This window comes from Balaenoptera ricei, chromosome 11 (genome assembly GCF_028023285.1).
Source record: "Balaenoptera ricei isolate mBalRic1 chromosome 11, mBalRic1.hap2, whole genome shotgun sequence".
In the NCBI taxonomy this organism is placed as follows: Eukaryota; Metazoa; Chordata; class Mammalia; order Artiodactyla; family Balaenopteridae; genus Balaenoptera; species Balaenoptera ricei.
Genome location: NC_082649.1, coordinates 72563381 through 72577338, shown reverse-complemented (window position 1 = coordinate 72577338; position 13958 = coordinate 72563381). Strand labels below are relative to the sequence as shown.

Below are 13958 nucleotides of genomic sequence, written 5' to 3'. Positions count from 1 at the left end.
GAGAATAACTTGAAACGGGAGACTGGCAGCATCGTGTGCCTGGGTTTGCTACACATATATGGACAAAGATCATCCAGGTCTGGACCAAATTGGCAACCATTTTCCTCATCCGCACAGGAAGTACAGAGTGTGCTCTTCTTGGGAATAAAAACGCCACCGAAAGAACTTCAGCATGCCCCCCACCCACCCAATGGTGAGAACAGGCTGCAGACACTCTCTTACTGTCTGTGGTGGTAATTAATTGGGATGAGAGGCACAGCCTATAGCCAGGAGACCAAAGGGAACCCTCTCTAGCTTTCCTAAACTTTGGCTCCTAAAGAGCAGAGAACACATATAAAACCTTGGATCTCTCACTCTCTATTGCCTTCTCAAATCTCTATTATGAGGCCAGAATTCTTTGAAATAAAGTACAACCCACCTCCCAGAGTTGTACTTGAGGGTTAGATGGAAGAAAAACAAGAAATTAAAAGGGTTAAAATCCTTTGGTTCACATTTTAAATGGCATGTGGGTCAATATCGCACAGTCCAAACAAAATTCTTCTGGCAGGTGAAGTCAGTACTTCGGCCACCAATTTATGACTGAGTTAAATGCAGACATGGTATTAGATGAATTACATTAAACATGTGGTCCCAAAGTCTTTCCAGCTGATGTCTCCTCCCCTCAGCCAGACTGGGTCAAGCACCCCTACGGCTCCTTCAGAGCCTTTATTGAGACTGTTGTTAACTAGTATCTTGGTGGTTATATCTGTGAGGTTGATCTCCACTAGACCATCCACCTGACAAGGGAAAGGATGGCTGTGCTTTGATGGGGCACAGTGCTTGGAACATTACAACTCAATAAATGAATGGATAAAAATGTAAATGCACATAGCTGGCTGAAAATTAAGATTTTGCTTTAGTTACGAGTATCCTCTTAACTGAGACATATAACTGGAAGACTAGTTCTTACGTGATGGTTCATTTCCAACTTAAAGAGATGTTTAAATATACATTATCATTGTGTAGCCTTAGTCTGTCCTCATTTGTGTTCAGTAAGGCAGTTATTTCATCCATCAACAGCTCCTGCAAGGGGGCTTCCGGGGCAGATGAGCAGACACAGAGGCCTTTGCCTCTTTCATTCCCCCAGCTCTTTTCCACACTATTCCCACTGGAATCACATTGGGAGGAGGGATTTTTTTTTTTTTTTTTTAAATTGGGAGATTCTGACTCTCTTGGGGAAAAAAAATAGAAGATGCAACCTCATAGGCCCAAAGTGGTCACCACTGACCTTCCTACACAGAGCTGTCCCCTGTTCACTTTTCCTGCCTGGCCACTGTTGGCTTTTAGCCGAAAATGTCTGATTTAGGCGGAAACTGAGGCTCGGTTAAGTAAAGGGATTTGCTTAGTTTCATCAAGTACTGATCTAATGAGAGAGGTCTTCCATGACCTCAGGATAACACTGGGGTCTCCCCTCAATTTCCTGGAGATGCCGGTTCTGTCAACCCAGCCAGCTACAAGGCCCTGAGCCAGCCCTCACGGGAGCCAGACCAGCCTCAGGCTTTTTTCTTCAAAGATCTTTACCTTTCATTTCAAATTCAATTTATTTAAAAGGAAAACATCAGATTAATAAAAACCTGCACAAAGCAAGTTCTTAACGAAGCAGAAAGCATAAAAGATAGCTCTTAGGAAGTGAAGCTGTGAGTCTATCTTTGCAGGCAAAGAGGAAAAGACCTGCCGCAAAGCAGCCTATTTGTTCTGAGCAAAGGTACCTGCAGGTGCCAAACCTACTCTGCCATCCAGGTGATGAACCTGAGGATAAACTGAGTTCTCTCTTGGAGGCATAGTTAAAACCCCAGAACAGTGCTGTGAACCATTCAGGAAAACTTACACAGTTTCTGATTTTAAAAGATGGCAACCCGTTTGGAAAACCAGTAGGATTGCACCAAACTTCAGACCAGACATGATTACACAGGAATAATGTGCTAACAGTAACCACAATCATGAAAACCAGCACCACGACGCCCTCCACCAGCACCGCTGCCCCTACTGACAACACTACTGTGGCTTCTTCAGTCAGCACCATCCCCTGGGTCAGGTATGTGCAAAGACATTTATAGCATTATACTCGTTTTGTTGGTTTGTATTTTATTTTATTGCTTATGAAAGAAAATCAGAATCATGTTAAATATTTCCATTTATGTGCAGCCCTTGGCTCCCAGTGAATTGGCCCCCTTATTTGAGTAGAAATGGCATGGAAATGACTCGTTGCCTCTCTGCGTATAAAATAAACATAATCAAACAATACTGGGTTCATGCCCTGGATTTCTCACAATAATGCCTTTCAACTGGCAACAAAATGAAGGGACTTTACTCCAAAATAAATATTCTGGAGATCCATTTAACAACAGCATTTTATATTTGTAATTTTTTCAGACTCAGTAATTCTAGCTCTAGGCATTTATCTATAGCCAGGATAACAAATAAAATGTCTGTGGGGGCCAAGCAGGTAACAGAGATGACACGAAGTCATAGATGTATGGAGAATTGTAGAGTGCATATCTTCTTAAAGCCCTATAATTCGGTTTTAGACATTTTCACAAATACACAAATATGTAAAAAACAAGGACCTTCACCTTTATTATTTGTAATGGTTAAAACCTGTTAAATTCCAAGTTTCTCTTGATAGCTGATTGGCTAAAAAACTCATGGGACATTCATGTAGTGGAATACCATGCAGCTATGTACTCATGAGAAAGACATCCATTATAACTTAGCAAGGGGGAAAGCAAGTTGTGGGATACTGTGTAGCACAGAATCCTATTTTTTTCTAAAAGGGGACTTACACGTTTTACTCTGTAAATTTCTATATCCTTTGAATGTTTTTACAAATGAACAAATATTGCTTTAATAATTAAGGATCATTTTAAATGAAAAGAAAGTAATGACACTGCTACTTCCTGAACCATTCTCCAAGGACATAGGAAAAGTAAATGTATCAGTGAAAATCAAATAGGAGAAGAGATGACCTGTGGAAATTAAGTTCTGGCCTTGCATCTTGTAGGGTGGGCTGCCTTACTCCACTGCTCAATGAAATGAGTGCAAAACCTCTATGAGTAATAGAGTCAAACTGCTCCTCATTTCCATCTCTGACAGATTCTGTAACCTTTTGGATTTTATGGCCAATAATTGGAGATTTCTTCCCTAAGAAGCTCCATCAAACAAACTTTGACAAGTCTGCCTAGAGCCCAACTACTTTTACTATATGGCAAGCCTCCTTAGCAGAGACAGATGGGGATGGTTCTGAAAGCCAGGTTCAGAGCACAGATGATCATGGGAAGGGGCCATGGCACAGTGCAGACCAGGGCAGTCATCAGGACACACCAAAACTCCCCAGAAAGCCAGGCTTTTGTGCTCATCATCCCCAGGTATGAATGCATCACTTTCATTACTGCAGCACAAAGGCAGGAGGCGGGGGGAAGTCTACATCAACCTATTAGTTCATTTTGATCTCCCGTTTGAGTTTGGATGGTCTTTAAATATTCTACAAACCCAATTAAGCTTAATAAAATGTTAGGATGTGGACATTTCAAAGTTCAAAGTCACTTAATTTAACTTAGTATAAAACTTCCCAGATGACACAAAGAACTCAATCCAGTTTTTCCAAAACACAGATTATGCTTCTTACTCATTTAGATACAATTCCCTCCAGAAACTTAGAGGAGCACTATTCCTCTCAACCTTTAGTGCACATAGGGTAGTTTGAGTTTGCAAAAATAATCAATCAAATTCTCTCCTTTCTACAGCCATTAAACAGGGGAAGGAGAGTGGCTGCCATCAGAACTATAATGGGGCAACTGTACAGCCAGGAAACAGGCTGCTGCTGCCTTCACAACTCCCTTCAGCGTTGAAGGAGAAATAACCAACGCCCATGCTTTTGAGACAGTCCAAGGGTAGCATTCATCATCTGTCACAAGTAACTTCTGAGCACCAAGTATGTGCCAGGGATCATTCTTGGTGTTGGGGATACGACGGGTAAAGAGAACAAACTCTCTGTCCTCAGGGAGCCTACATTTTCATGAGAGTAAAACAGATGATAAATGGCAGATTCATAAAACGATTATGTATTTGTTGGATTAAAAGCTTATAAAGAAAATAAAGCAGGGTTATGCAATGGAGAATGATGGGGGCTGCTATTTTAGAAAGGGAGGAAGGGAAGGCCTCCCCAATAAGGTGATGCTTGAGCAGGGATCTGGACAGAACATGGGTGGAGCTGGGGAGCAAGGCGTATGGCTATTGGGGAAGAATGTTCCAGGTGAAGGGAGCAGAAGGTACAAAGCCTTGAGATAGGAATACGCAAGGGATATTGACAAGACCAGTATGGATGACGTGGAGTCAGGTAGGAGAGATTGTACAGGATGAACCTGGACAGACAACAGGTGCCTAATCATGTGGGCCTTGCAGCCTCTGTTAGAGCCTGGGCTTTTTCCGTAGCAAGAACAGAAGCCATAGGAGGAACTGAGTAGAAGCCTGATGTGGATTGACACATAATCCTGTGAAAGGATCATTCTGTCTGCAGTGTGGAGAACAGGCCTTAGAGAGTTGTGCTCATCCTGGCTGCCCATTCAGCTTTCCTGTGATGTTCTTACAGTTTTGAATGCCCGGGGCCCAACCAAGACAATCAAATCAGAACCTCTGATTTGGGCAGGGCCCAACTTTTATTCTCCCCATGGAGAGCCCAATTTGCATCCAAGTTTGAGGACCACAGCCATAGGGAGATAAGAATAGAAGCACAGACACTAAGTAGGAGGCCACTGAAACACTGCAGGTGAGATGACAGTGGCTCTGGCCAGGTGGGTGAGAGGTCTCAGACTTCACTGGGCATCGGAATAACCAGTCCCCAGCACCCATCCTCCAGAGATTCAGATTAAGTAGGCCCAGGGATCTACATTTTTTGGAAGCACCCATGGTGGGTCTGAAACAGGTGGTTGGAGTCCAACACTTTAAAAACATATCACCAGGGCTCCCCTGGTGGCGCAGTGGTTGAGAATCTGCCTGCCAATGCAGGGGATACGGGTTCGAGCCCTGGTCTGGGAAGATCTCACATGCCACACAACTAGGCCCGTGAGCCACAACTGCTGAGCCTGCGCGTCTGGAGCCTGTGCTCCGCAACAAGAGAGGCCGCGATAGTGAGAGGTCTGTGCACCGTGATGAAGAGTGGCCCCCGCTTGCCACAACTAGAGAAAGCCCTTGCACAGAAACAAAGACCCAGCGCAGCCATAAATAAATAAATAAAATAAAATAAAATAAATGTTAAAAAAACAAACAAACATATCACCAAAAAGATAAGGCCTGAACAAAAAGAAGTGGCACTGGGAATTAAGAAATATTTGAAGCCATTTCCAATAAAGTGATTCTATAGATTGCAAAGGATTGAGGCTAAACTTCAAGGAGTTTACAATCCATTGGGTGGTTAAAAAAAGAAACAGAGGAGCTGGATCAAGAGGACATTTTTAAAGAAGGCTGTGTCAATCCAACAAGGCAGGAATATCAGACACCAGCTAGACTGGGCAAGCAGGATCAGCCAACTGCACTTTCTTCTTTCCCCAAGGAAGGGCAGATCTGTACCCAGATGTCTGTAGCTGCTGAGCTGGGTATTCACACCCAAAGTATTGCTTCTTGAAATTACAATAGCCCCACTACTGGGTCCCGATACAGAGGAAAGGGCTGGGGACAGGGCACTGAGGAGCCTCCAAATATACAGTCTTTACTTTTGTTTTTAAAAACGAAGGCAATCTTTTACTTTAAAATAACATTTAACTATAAATTCAGTATCTCTACCTTTAAAAACATGCAATTTATGGATTATAAGTATAAATAAAATTTGCTAAAAGAATCATCCAGTTACATATGGTTGCCCACACCCATGTGTTCCATATTTCAATTCAGCTAAGTTGCAGGCCTCTGCAAACAAGCATGTAGACTCACCTTCACATCTTCTCACCTACTTCTGTCCCTTTTGACTCACTGTCCAACTCAATTATTCCCTAAAATATACCCAGGATTTCTCAAAAATGGTATACAACTTCAGCTTTAGAAAGAAGTCTTCTGATGTCTTTGTGTTTTAAAGTCAATTGTTACTATGTTCTTAACCTGTATCTTCACAAAAAATATTCCTAACCAACTTCTATTGTTATTTGCTCATTTCTATGATTTCCGACGCAGGGAAGCATTTCTGAATAAAATCTTTAATCTCTAAGCAGAAAATGAGAGCTGGAACTTGATTAACCACAAAAATGCTTCATAAATCACTGCCAATATTTGTCTTCATGAAAATGCTGCAAGAGTAGAGGTGGGCTCAGAGAAGGTGGATGCCAATAAAAACAGTTTTATTGAGCAGGCTGCTTTAATCTAGAAGCCATCGTGCTCATAATAAAAGAAGAAACATCTTTATCCAGAAGGACAAGAGAGGCAAATAAGGTAACAGTGCCCTGAGCAGCAATAAAATGGGATAAATTGAATTAACTTACAAAAGTAATAAAATTTCAACAAATGAATATCATAGACCATTATGAAAAATGGACTGTCATTTTGGGGATGCTCTAAGAGTCTGTATAATCTCCTTCCTCTCAAGCACAGTGCCTGATATCTCATGTGTGGTACTGAAAATATCCTAATTCAGAAAAAATTGCCATTTGTAATCTTCTGGCCAGGGGTGGAAGTCCAGTTTTATGGCCATGTATTTTTCCAAGTGAAGGAGATGGATGTCTCTGGGTCACCCAGAGACTGTTAACTTAGGTTAGCACTGTGGAATAGAGATTACACACCACTTCAAGGAGGAGTAAGAAGTCAAGCTACAAATATCCTCAAAGGTGGGTGATACAACTCATTAGACTATCCAGCTCCATTAACTTCATTCAGGGGGTATTTTTGATGCTCTGATATCTGGGGACTTACTGTCCTGGAGAAACTGCCCATCCCAATTGGTTAGCCAATTTTGGAGATAGTAAACAATTTGCCTTCAAGTGCACTTTTGATATGTAAACCAACCAATCCAGACCCCATGTCCCCAACTATCTCCTTTTATCAGGTGTGCACACCCAGGGCCATTATCCACCTGCCCTAATCACTTCAGGGCCAGATAGGTACCAGACAGCTAGGGACAGCCCCTACATCCCTGAGCCCACTGAAATTATTCAATTCTAAGCCTGCTTATCCTGCTTTGCCTCTTTCTTCCCACAAAAAACACAATAAAGGCTTCAGCCCATCAGTTCCCCTCCCCACTGTCACTCATCTTGTATTTGTGCTTCCCCGTGTGGCCCTGCATAGTATGACATGCCTCTTGCTTCCAGGGGTCTATGAGTATAATAAACTTCTTCCTTCATGACAGTCATTTCCATGTCTATGTGCCTAACTATATTTGATTAAAACGAATACTGAGTACCCTTAAAACAGTTGGGAATCAGGAGAATTGGGTTCCAGGTGAGTCCAAATCCATACCTACTGTCTTGGCAATCTTGACTAAGTTAGTGAAACCCTCTGAACTGTGCTTTCTCCACCTACACATGGATCATTCATTCATCCATTTACTGTGATCAACGGTAAATGAGATAATAAATGAAAAGACAGGTTGGAAGCAATGAGTTCCAGTCAGGTAGGGTTGCATTCCACTTGTGTTTCAGACAGTTTGTTGCAGTAAAACCAAACAAGGTGAGCCCAGGAAAGCCAAATCTCCTATTCATGGATGCCTCCCTAACCGTACCCAGAGGTTTGATTGAAGAGGAAACTGACTTTTGTGAGTAAAGAAGAGGATTTTTCTAAGAGAAGGGTTTTGACAAGCTAAGGATAATGAGATTGAGAGTTCCTAACACAATCAGAGTAACATCAGAGGTATAACATGAAACCTTCTATTAACCTTTGCAAAGTCATGAGATCCACCAAGAATTTGACAAGCGCTATGGACCTTCTCCCCACAAGAAAGGCTGAAGGATGTACATTCACAATTTCAGAAAAGATTCATGAGGTCTGAGGTATCTCCTCCACCAAAGTCCAAACTGGGATTCTCTAAGAACCCTCTGGATTCCAGGTTAAAAACTGCTGTCTTATATAATTCTTGTATTCTGCACTATAAATTTCTCAAAAGTAGATTGTGTTCTTTGGACAAACAAGATGGGCACTTTCATCTTAAGTGCTTGCCAAATTGAGAGAGAAGTTCATTCACTCATTTGCGTGCTTATTCTTTGATGATTCAGTGAGTACTAGATACTGGATATCCATGGTCAGATCCAGAAAAGTCACATGGGGAATAAGTCCTCAACATGGAGGAATAAGATGTCAAGAGCCCTGAGACAGAATGGGCACCACTGTAAACCCTGAGTTTGTATGATGACATCAAGTCATGGAACCTTTGAAGAAGCACATTTAAAGGAGCAGGGATGGAATGGACAGACAGACATGACTCCTGTCTCATTCATTTTTGAATCCATAGAATCCAGCACAATGCTTGGCAAAGAGCCAGCACTCAAACACTTGTTGATTGGCAATGCCATAAAAGTCCCCTTCTGCTGATAGGAAGACTCTTGAAAAAAAACTCAACTCCCATGGGTGAGGTGAGGTCAGCTGGGAGGTCCCTCTCTGCCTCTCTTGCCCTCTTAGACCTGGAGAGATCAGATGGTGACAGTTATTTGTTAACAAGTATGCCCCATCTTCCAAGAAGGCTTACAGATTCAATACAATAAACAAAAAGAAACTCATGTATGTAAAGTTGTTAAATTAAGCAAAACAGATCAGAAAATCCACTTATGGAAAGAGAAGCTAATTGTTCCACAAATTGGGATGGCAGTATTTTTGCTCATGAAACATCATGGGATCGTGTGACTCCCTGGGTTAGAACCCTCTGATGTCTTCCCATTGCACTTAGGATATACTGCAAACTCCTTATCACAGCTAGATGCCCTGGAGGATGTGGAAATATGACAAAACCGTTTTAGCTTTAGTCTTCGTCTCCACCTTTCCCACTGCCTGGAATACTCTTCTCCTCCCACTTTTCATGACTAACTCCCTCTGACCCCAGTTCCCCTCCTTTGGATCACTCCATTTGTCTCCTCCATGGTGTTTGATACATTTTGCAGTTATCTTTACGATTTGTTTGTTTATTTGATTTACATCTATTTCTCCCTCCAAACAGAAATATAGATGTTGTGAGGGCAGAATGAGGCAACTGTGCCCAACTGAGCATCCAGCATATGGTAGATTTTCAATCTATATCAGTCACTCACTTTCTCTTCATTTCTTTTCACAAATTTTGGAAGTCAAAAGAAGTCAGCATGGGATATACTAGAATTTATCACAGTTAGAGCCCTTTCCTTCATTACTAACTCCATTTTAAATACTTTCCTGTTTTTCCAGACTGGTCTGCTATCAATCAGCTGAAGTTTTTACTTTCCCTCTGCTCAGTTCCCTTGGTTTCTTTTTACACTGAAGCTCAGTGATAAAACAGGAAGAAATGGAGAAATGAAAAAGCTCTGGTCTTTGTTATTACAGTCTCAGCTTTAGGGGCCATAAAATGGTGTCTTATTTAAGGCCGTCCATGGGTGGATGATCAGGTTTATAATATGTTTCTTCCTAGGTTCTGCCCCTTGATTCTAGATGAAAACCATGCAAAGATTGGAGCCAACTGTATTTTAAATTACTGCCTGCTTCAGAGATTACCTAGCAGGGAAAAGACTACATCTTAAAATAGTGATGTGACCCTTGCTATTCCAAGCAACTTTCAGTGGAATTCTCTCCTTTTCCCCCATAGTTTGTGACAGTTTGGACAGATGGCATCATTTCATGGAAAACAGAGATGACTGGGTGGGCAGGTTAGCAGAATGCAGTGGGTACAAGACAGGGTTAAGAATTAGGAATTGGGCACACCTAGTCTTAGAATCTGGGTCTTCTCTGAAGGAGCTGAAGACCGTCTAAGCCTCCTTCCCTTACTTGTAAGATACTATGGTTAACATAATAGGACCCACATGGCAGGATTGCTGTTAAATGAAACAAAGTAAAATGGTAGGGGCTGGGGTGCAAAAGAGTGTGTGTGGCAGGGGATTCTTTCTAAGAGGAGACCTCCAATGGTCCTTCTTGCCTGGACCCTAAAGAGAGTATCGATTGGGGAAAAGCCTAGGAGTGCAAAGATTGAAGACTTGACTTGGGCCTGCCTCTCTGGACCTTAGAGAAAAGCTCCTTTTTCCTTAATGTTCCTCCCCACAAGTTTGTCTCTCTTTGCCTTCCTCTACCTCTGGACTGGGGAGACTCCGAGGGCCCAGATCAGGGTACAGGACCAAGGCCCACTTGGCCTTGGGCACAAGTGTGGTCCTTGTGTGTTCTCACTGGGATTTGTAGCCAAAGCCCACAGAAGCAGTAGCATGATTTGGATAGTGCACCCTAAACCTAGAACTTCCATTGTGAGAGCAAGCCCCCAAGTTCTTTGAGGATCCTACTCTAGAGAGCCACTAAATTGACATAAATGAGTAGAGGCCTCAGGTGGACGGGACAGGAAAGTAAATGAAAGTTCCATAGGGATTGGGGAGCCATTGTCTTCTTTTTGAGAAACTCCAGGGGAAAATTTATTGTCTTCAATCAGTAAAAGTTGTATTTTATCCTAAGCAATTGTTATGTTTTATTCTTACAGACTGTGAGTCTTACAGCTGTCCTGGGTTCCTGTTCTGCATTGGCTGCCTCAAGCAGAGGGCTACAACCCCTCTGAGATAAGTTGTTTTTGGCTCTACTTTTATACCCCTGACTTTGGTGTCCCTTTTTCTTTCCTACTGACCTCTAATCTGTTTTACCTTTTCTGTTTTCTGTTTCCTATCTACCCACCCTCCTATCTACTCTTCCATCCATCAGGTATTAATGGGGTACCCATCATAGTACTAAACCCTCTGCTCAATGCTGGAGACACTATGGGGAGGAAAAAACCATATGGTCTCCACCCTCACTGAAGTTGTAAGTTTTGAAAATACATTTTATAGAAAGAGGAAGGCAAAGAGATATAAAGAAAAATAGAGAGAGAGGAGATGGGCTTGTTGTTCTGTTACTCACTACTGCCGACTTCTCAAAAGTTACTGGTTGAAGACCCTCCTCAATTTTTTACACTATCTCTATCCTAACTTTGTGAGCAACACTGAGGACACGGGTTTGTTTTTCTCTCTGGTTAAGGGGACCATGGTAGAGCCCTAAAAAGCATCATCTTCTTTCAGAACTGCATCACTTCTGCACTTATCCCCCTAAACAGCTTAGTTTCCTGAATAGGAAACAGGCCATCTTGAGCCCTGTAGCCCAAATGCCAGTAGATAAGGAGGAACTTGTGGGGTTTCTTCAGTCTTTTACCTGTAGTTTATTACTTTATGCATTGTACAAAGAAATGTACATTTATTTATTATTTAAATTGATAAACTAAGCATTTTTTAAAAATTTAATTGTTTTTCCCCCTGCTTCATTGAGATATAATTGATGTATACCATTGTATAAGTTTAAGTTCTATAATATGATGATTTGATAAGTGGATATATTGCAAAATGATGGCCATAAGGTTAGTTAACACATTCATCACCTCACACAATTACTTTTTTTTTTCTAGTAAGAACATTTATGATTTACTCTCTGCAACTTTCAAGTATATGATACAGTATTGTTAACTATAGTCACCATGCTGTATATTAGATCCCCAGAATTTATTTATATTGTAACTGGAAGTTTGCAGCCTTTGACCAGCATCTTCCCCATTCCCCTCACTCCTCTCTCCACAGCCCCTGGCAACACCATTCTACTCTCTGTTTATATCAGTTTTGTTATTTGTTTTTGTTTTTTTTAGATTCCACATATAAGTGAGATCATGTAGTATTGATATTTGCCTTTCTCTGTCCAACTTATTTCACTTATCATAATACCCTCAGGATCCATCCATGTTGTCACAAATGGCAGGATTTCCTTTTTTTATGACTGCATTTTATATATATATCACATTTATCCATTCATCTATAGATGGCCATTTATGTTGTTACTATGTCTTGGCTATTGCGAATGATGCTGCAATGAACATGGCGGTGCAGATATCTCTTCGAGATAGTGATTTCATTTCCTTCAGAAAAATTCCTTCCTACAGGAGTGGGTACATATTGCCAGATTGCTGGATCACATGGTAGTGTACTTTTAATTTTTTGAGGAATCTCCATACTGTTTTCCATTGTGGCTGCACTAATTTACATTCCTGCCAATAGTGCACAAGGGTTCCTCTTATCCATACCCTTGCCAACACTTGTTATCTCTTGTCTTTTTGATAATTACCATTCTAACAGATGTCTTACCATAAAACTTTCTACCCCTGAAAGTCTCTCCCTCTTAATGTTATCTAAAATAAGTCCCCCTTTTATTCTGTCTCAGCTCCTATCGGTTTTCTGCATAGCACTCAGTACAATTACATTTATTTGTCTGTCATTTAGCTATGTTCTGTTCCCTGCACACACACACACACACACACACACACACACATACACACACACACACGCAGAGAGAGAGAGAAGAGTATACGCTTCATGATGGAAATACAGTATGTTTTGTTTCACCATTGTTGAACTCTTAATCCAGCACCTGACCCATAGCAGATACCCCCAAATATTTGTCAGATAAATGAAGTAATGTGGTTATTGCAAGCAATTAAAAGGTATAAACACAGGTTAAACGGGGATAACCTATCATGACATATGGAGTAGGAATGTGCCAAGAGAAATAGAGGGATTAAATGAGTATTGACGCATAAAAACTGAGGATGTTGAGCACTGGCCCTTTGCCAGATACCATACATGGTAGGATTGCAATGGGAGGGCACTATCATTATTCTCATTTAGCAGATGAGCAAACTGAGACCTAGAAAGGGTAGGAAACTGTCCCAGGTCACAGAGCAGATAAGTGACAGCTACTGGACCCTTTTAAGGCACGTGGGACTCCAAAGCTCATTTTCTTAATTGCAACACTGTGATATGAGAACACAGTAATAGAGCAAAGGACATGAACTGCCAGGTCACAGAAGAAGAAACACTCATGGCAACAAAACAAACAAAAAAACATAGAACAAAGTGTTTAAACCCACTTTTAAGCATAAATACAAATATAAATTAAAATAAAAATAAGAGTTTTGAGGTGTTATTCTGGTTTGTTTTTGCTATTAAATTGAAAATGATTTGTTAATGACAATAAAAATATTAGGAAATAGTCTTTCTACTGATGGGAATATAAATTATTGTAGCTTTCTGAAAATAACTTGGCCATATGTTTCAAAAATGTAAAATGCATATAACCTTTGACATGGCAATTCCATTTCTCAGAAATCACTTCTAGGAATTTCTTTTTTTACCACCAAGTTGAAATTTTTAATTTTGCTAAAATGTACAAATAGAATTAATGTAACAGTCCACATTTTATGGCTTTTAAACACTTAGCCAATGATGATTTCCATAAGATGATGTTGTCCTTCCTATTTTAGAAAAAGTTCAGATGCCTTATATTCTGTGAAAGCCTGATTTGCCTTCCTTTCTACCCACCAAATTAATTTGTCTTTTCAGAAGTCTTGCTGGATATTTTCTTTGTTTGTCTCTCCATGTTGCCCAAGGACACCATCAGAGAGTGAAGCAAAGACTTAACATAAAGGATGTATGTTGCAGCACTGTTCATATTAGAGAAAAATTACAATCTAAATGTGCCCACAGAAGGAGATTACCATACATTCGTTCAATGGCCTTTAATGAAGCCATTACAAATAATGGTAAAGTTGATGGCTTAATGAGTTGGAAAGACATCAATAACCGAACAAAATAGGTTCCAAAATGCCATGGACAGTCTTATCCAATCTATAAAAAATTAAAAATACACATACATAGAAAAAATAATGGGAAGATATATGTGAAAAGTATCTAATATCATAATCTCTGGCAGTGCTTTTT

At 40.8% G+C, this 13958-nt stretch overlaps 1 protein-coding gene across 2 annotated transcripts in view; it reads right to left on the bottom strand.

The window, feature by feature from the left end:
* CACNA2D3 (calcium voltage-gated channel auxiliary subunit alpha2delta 3) overlaps window positions 1–13958 on the bottom strand; it is a 770150-nt gene that overhangs the window by 266564 nt on the left and 489628 nt on the right. The window lies entirely within an intron of this gene.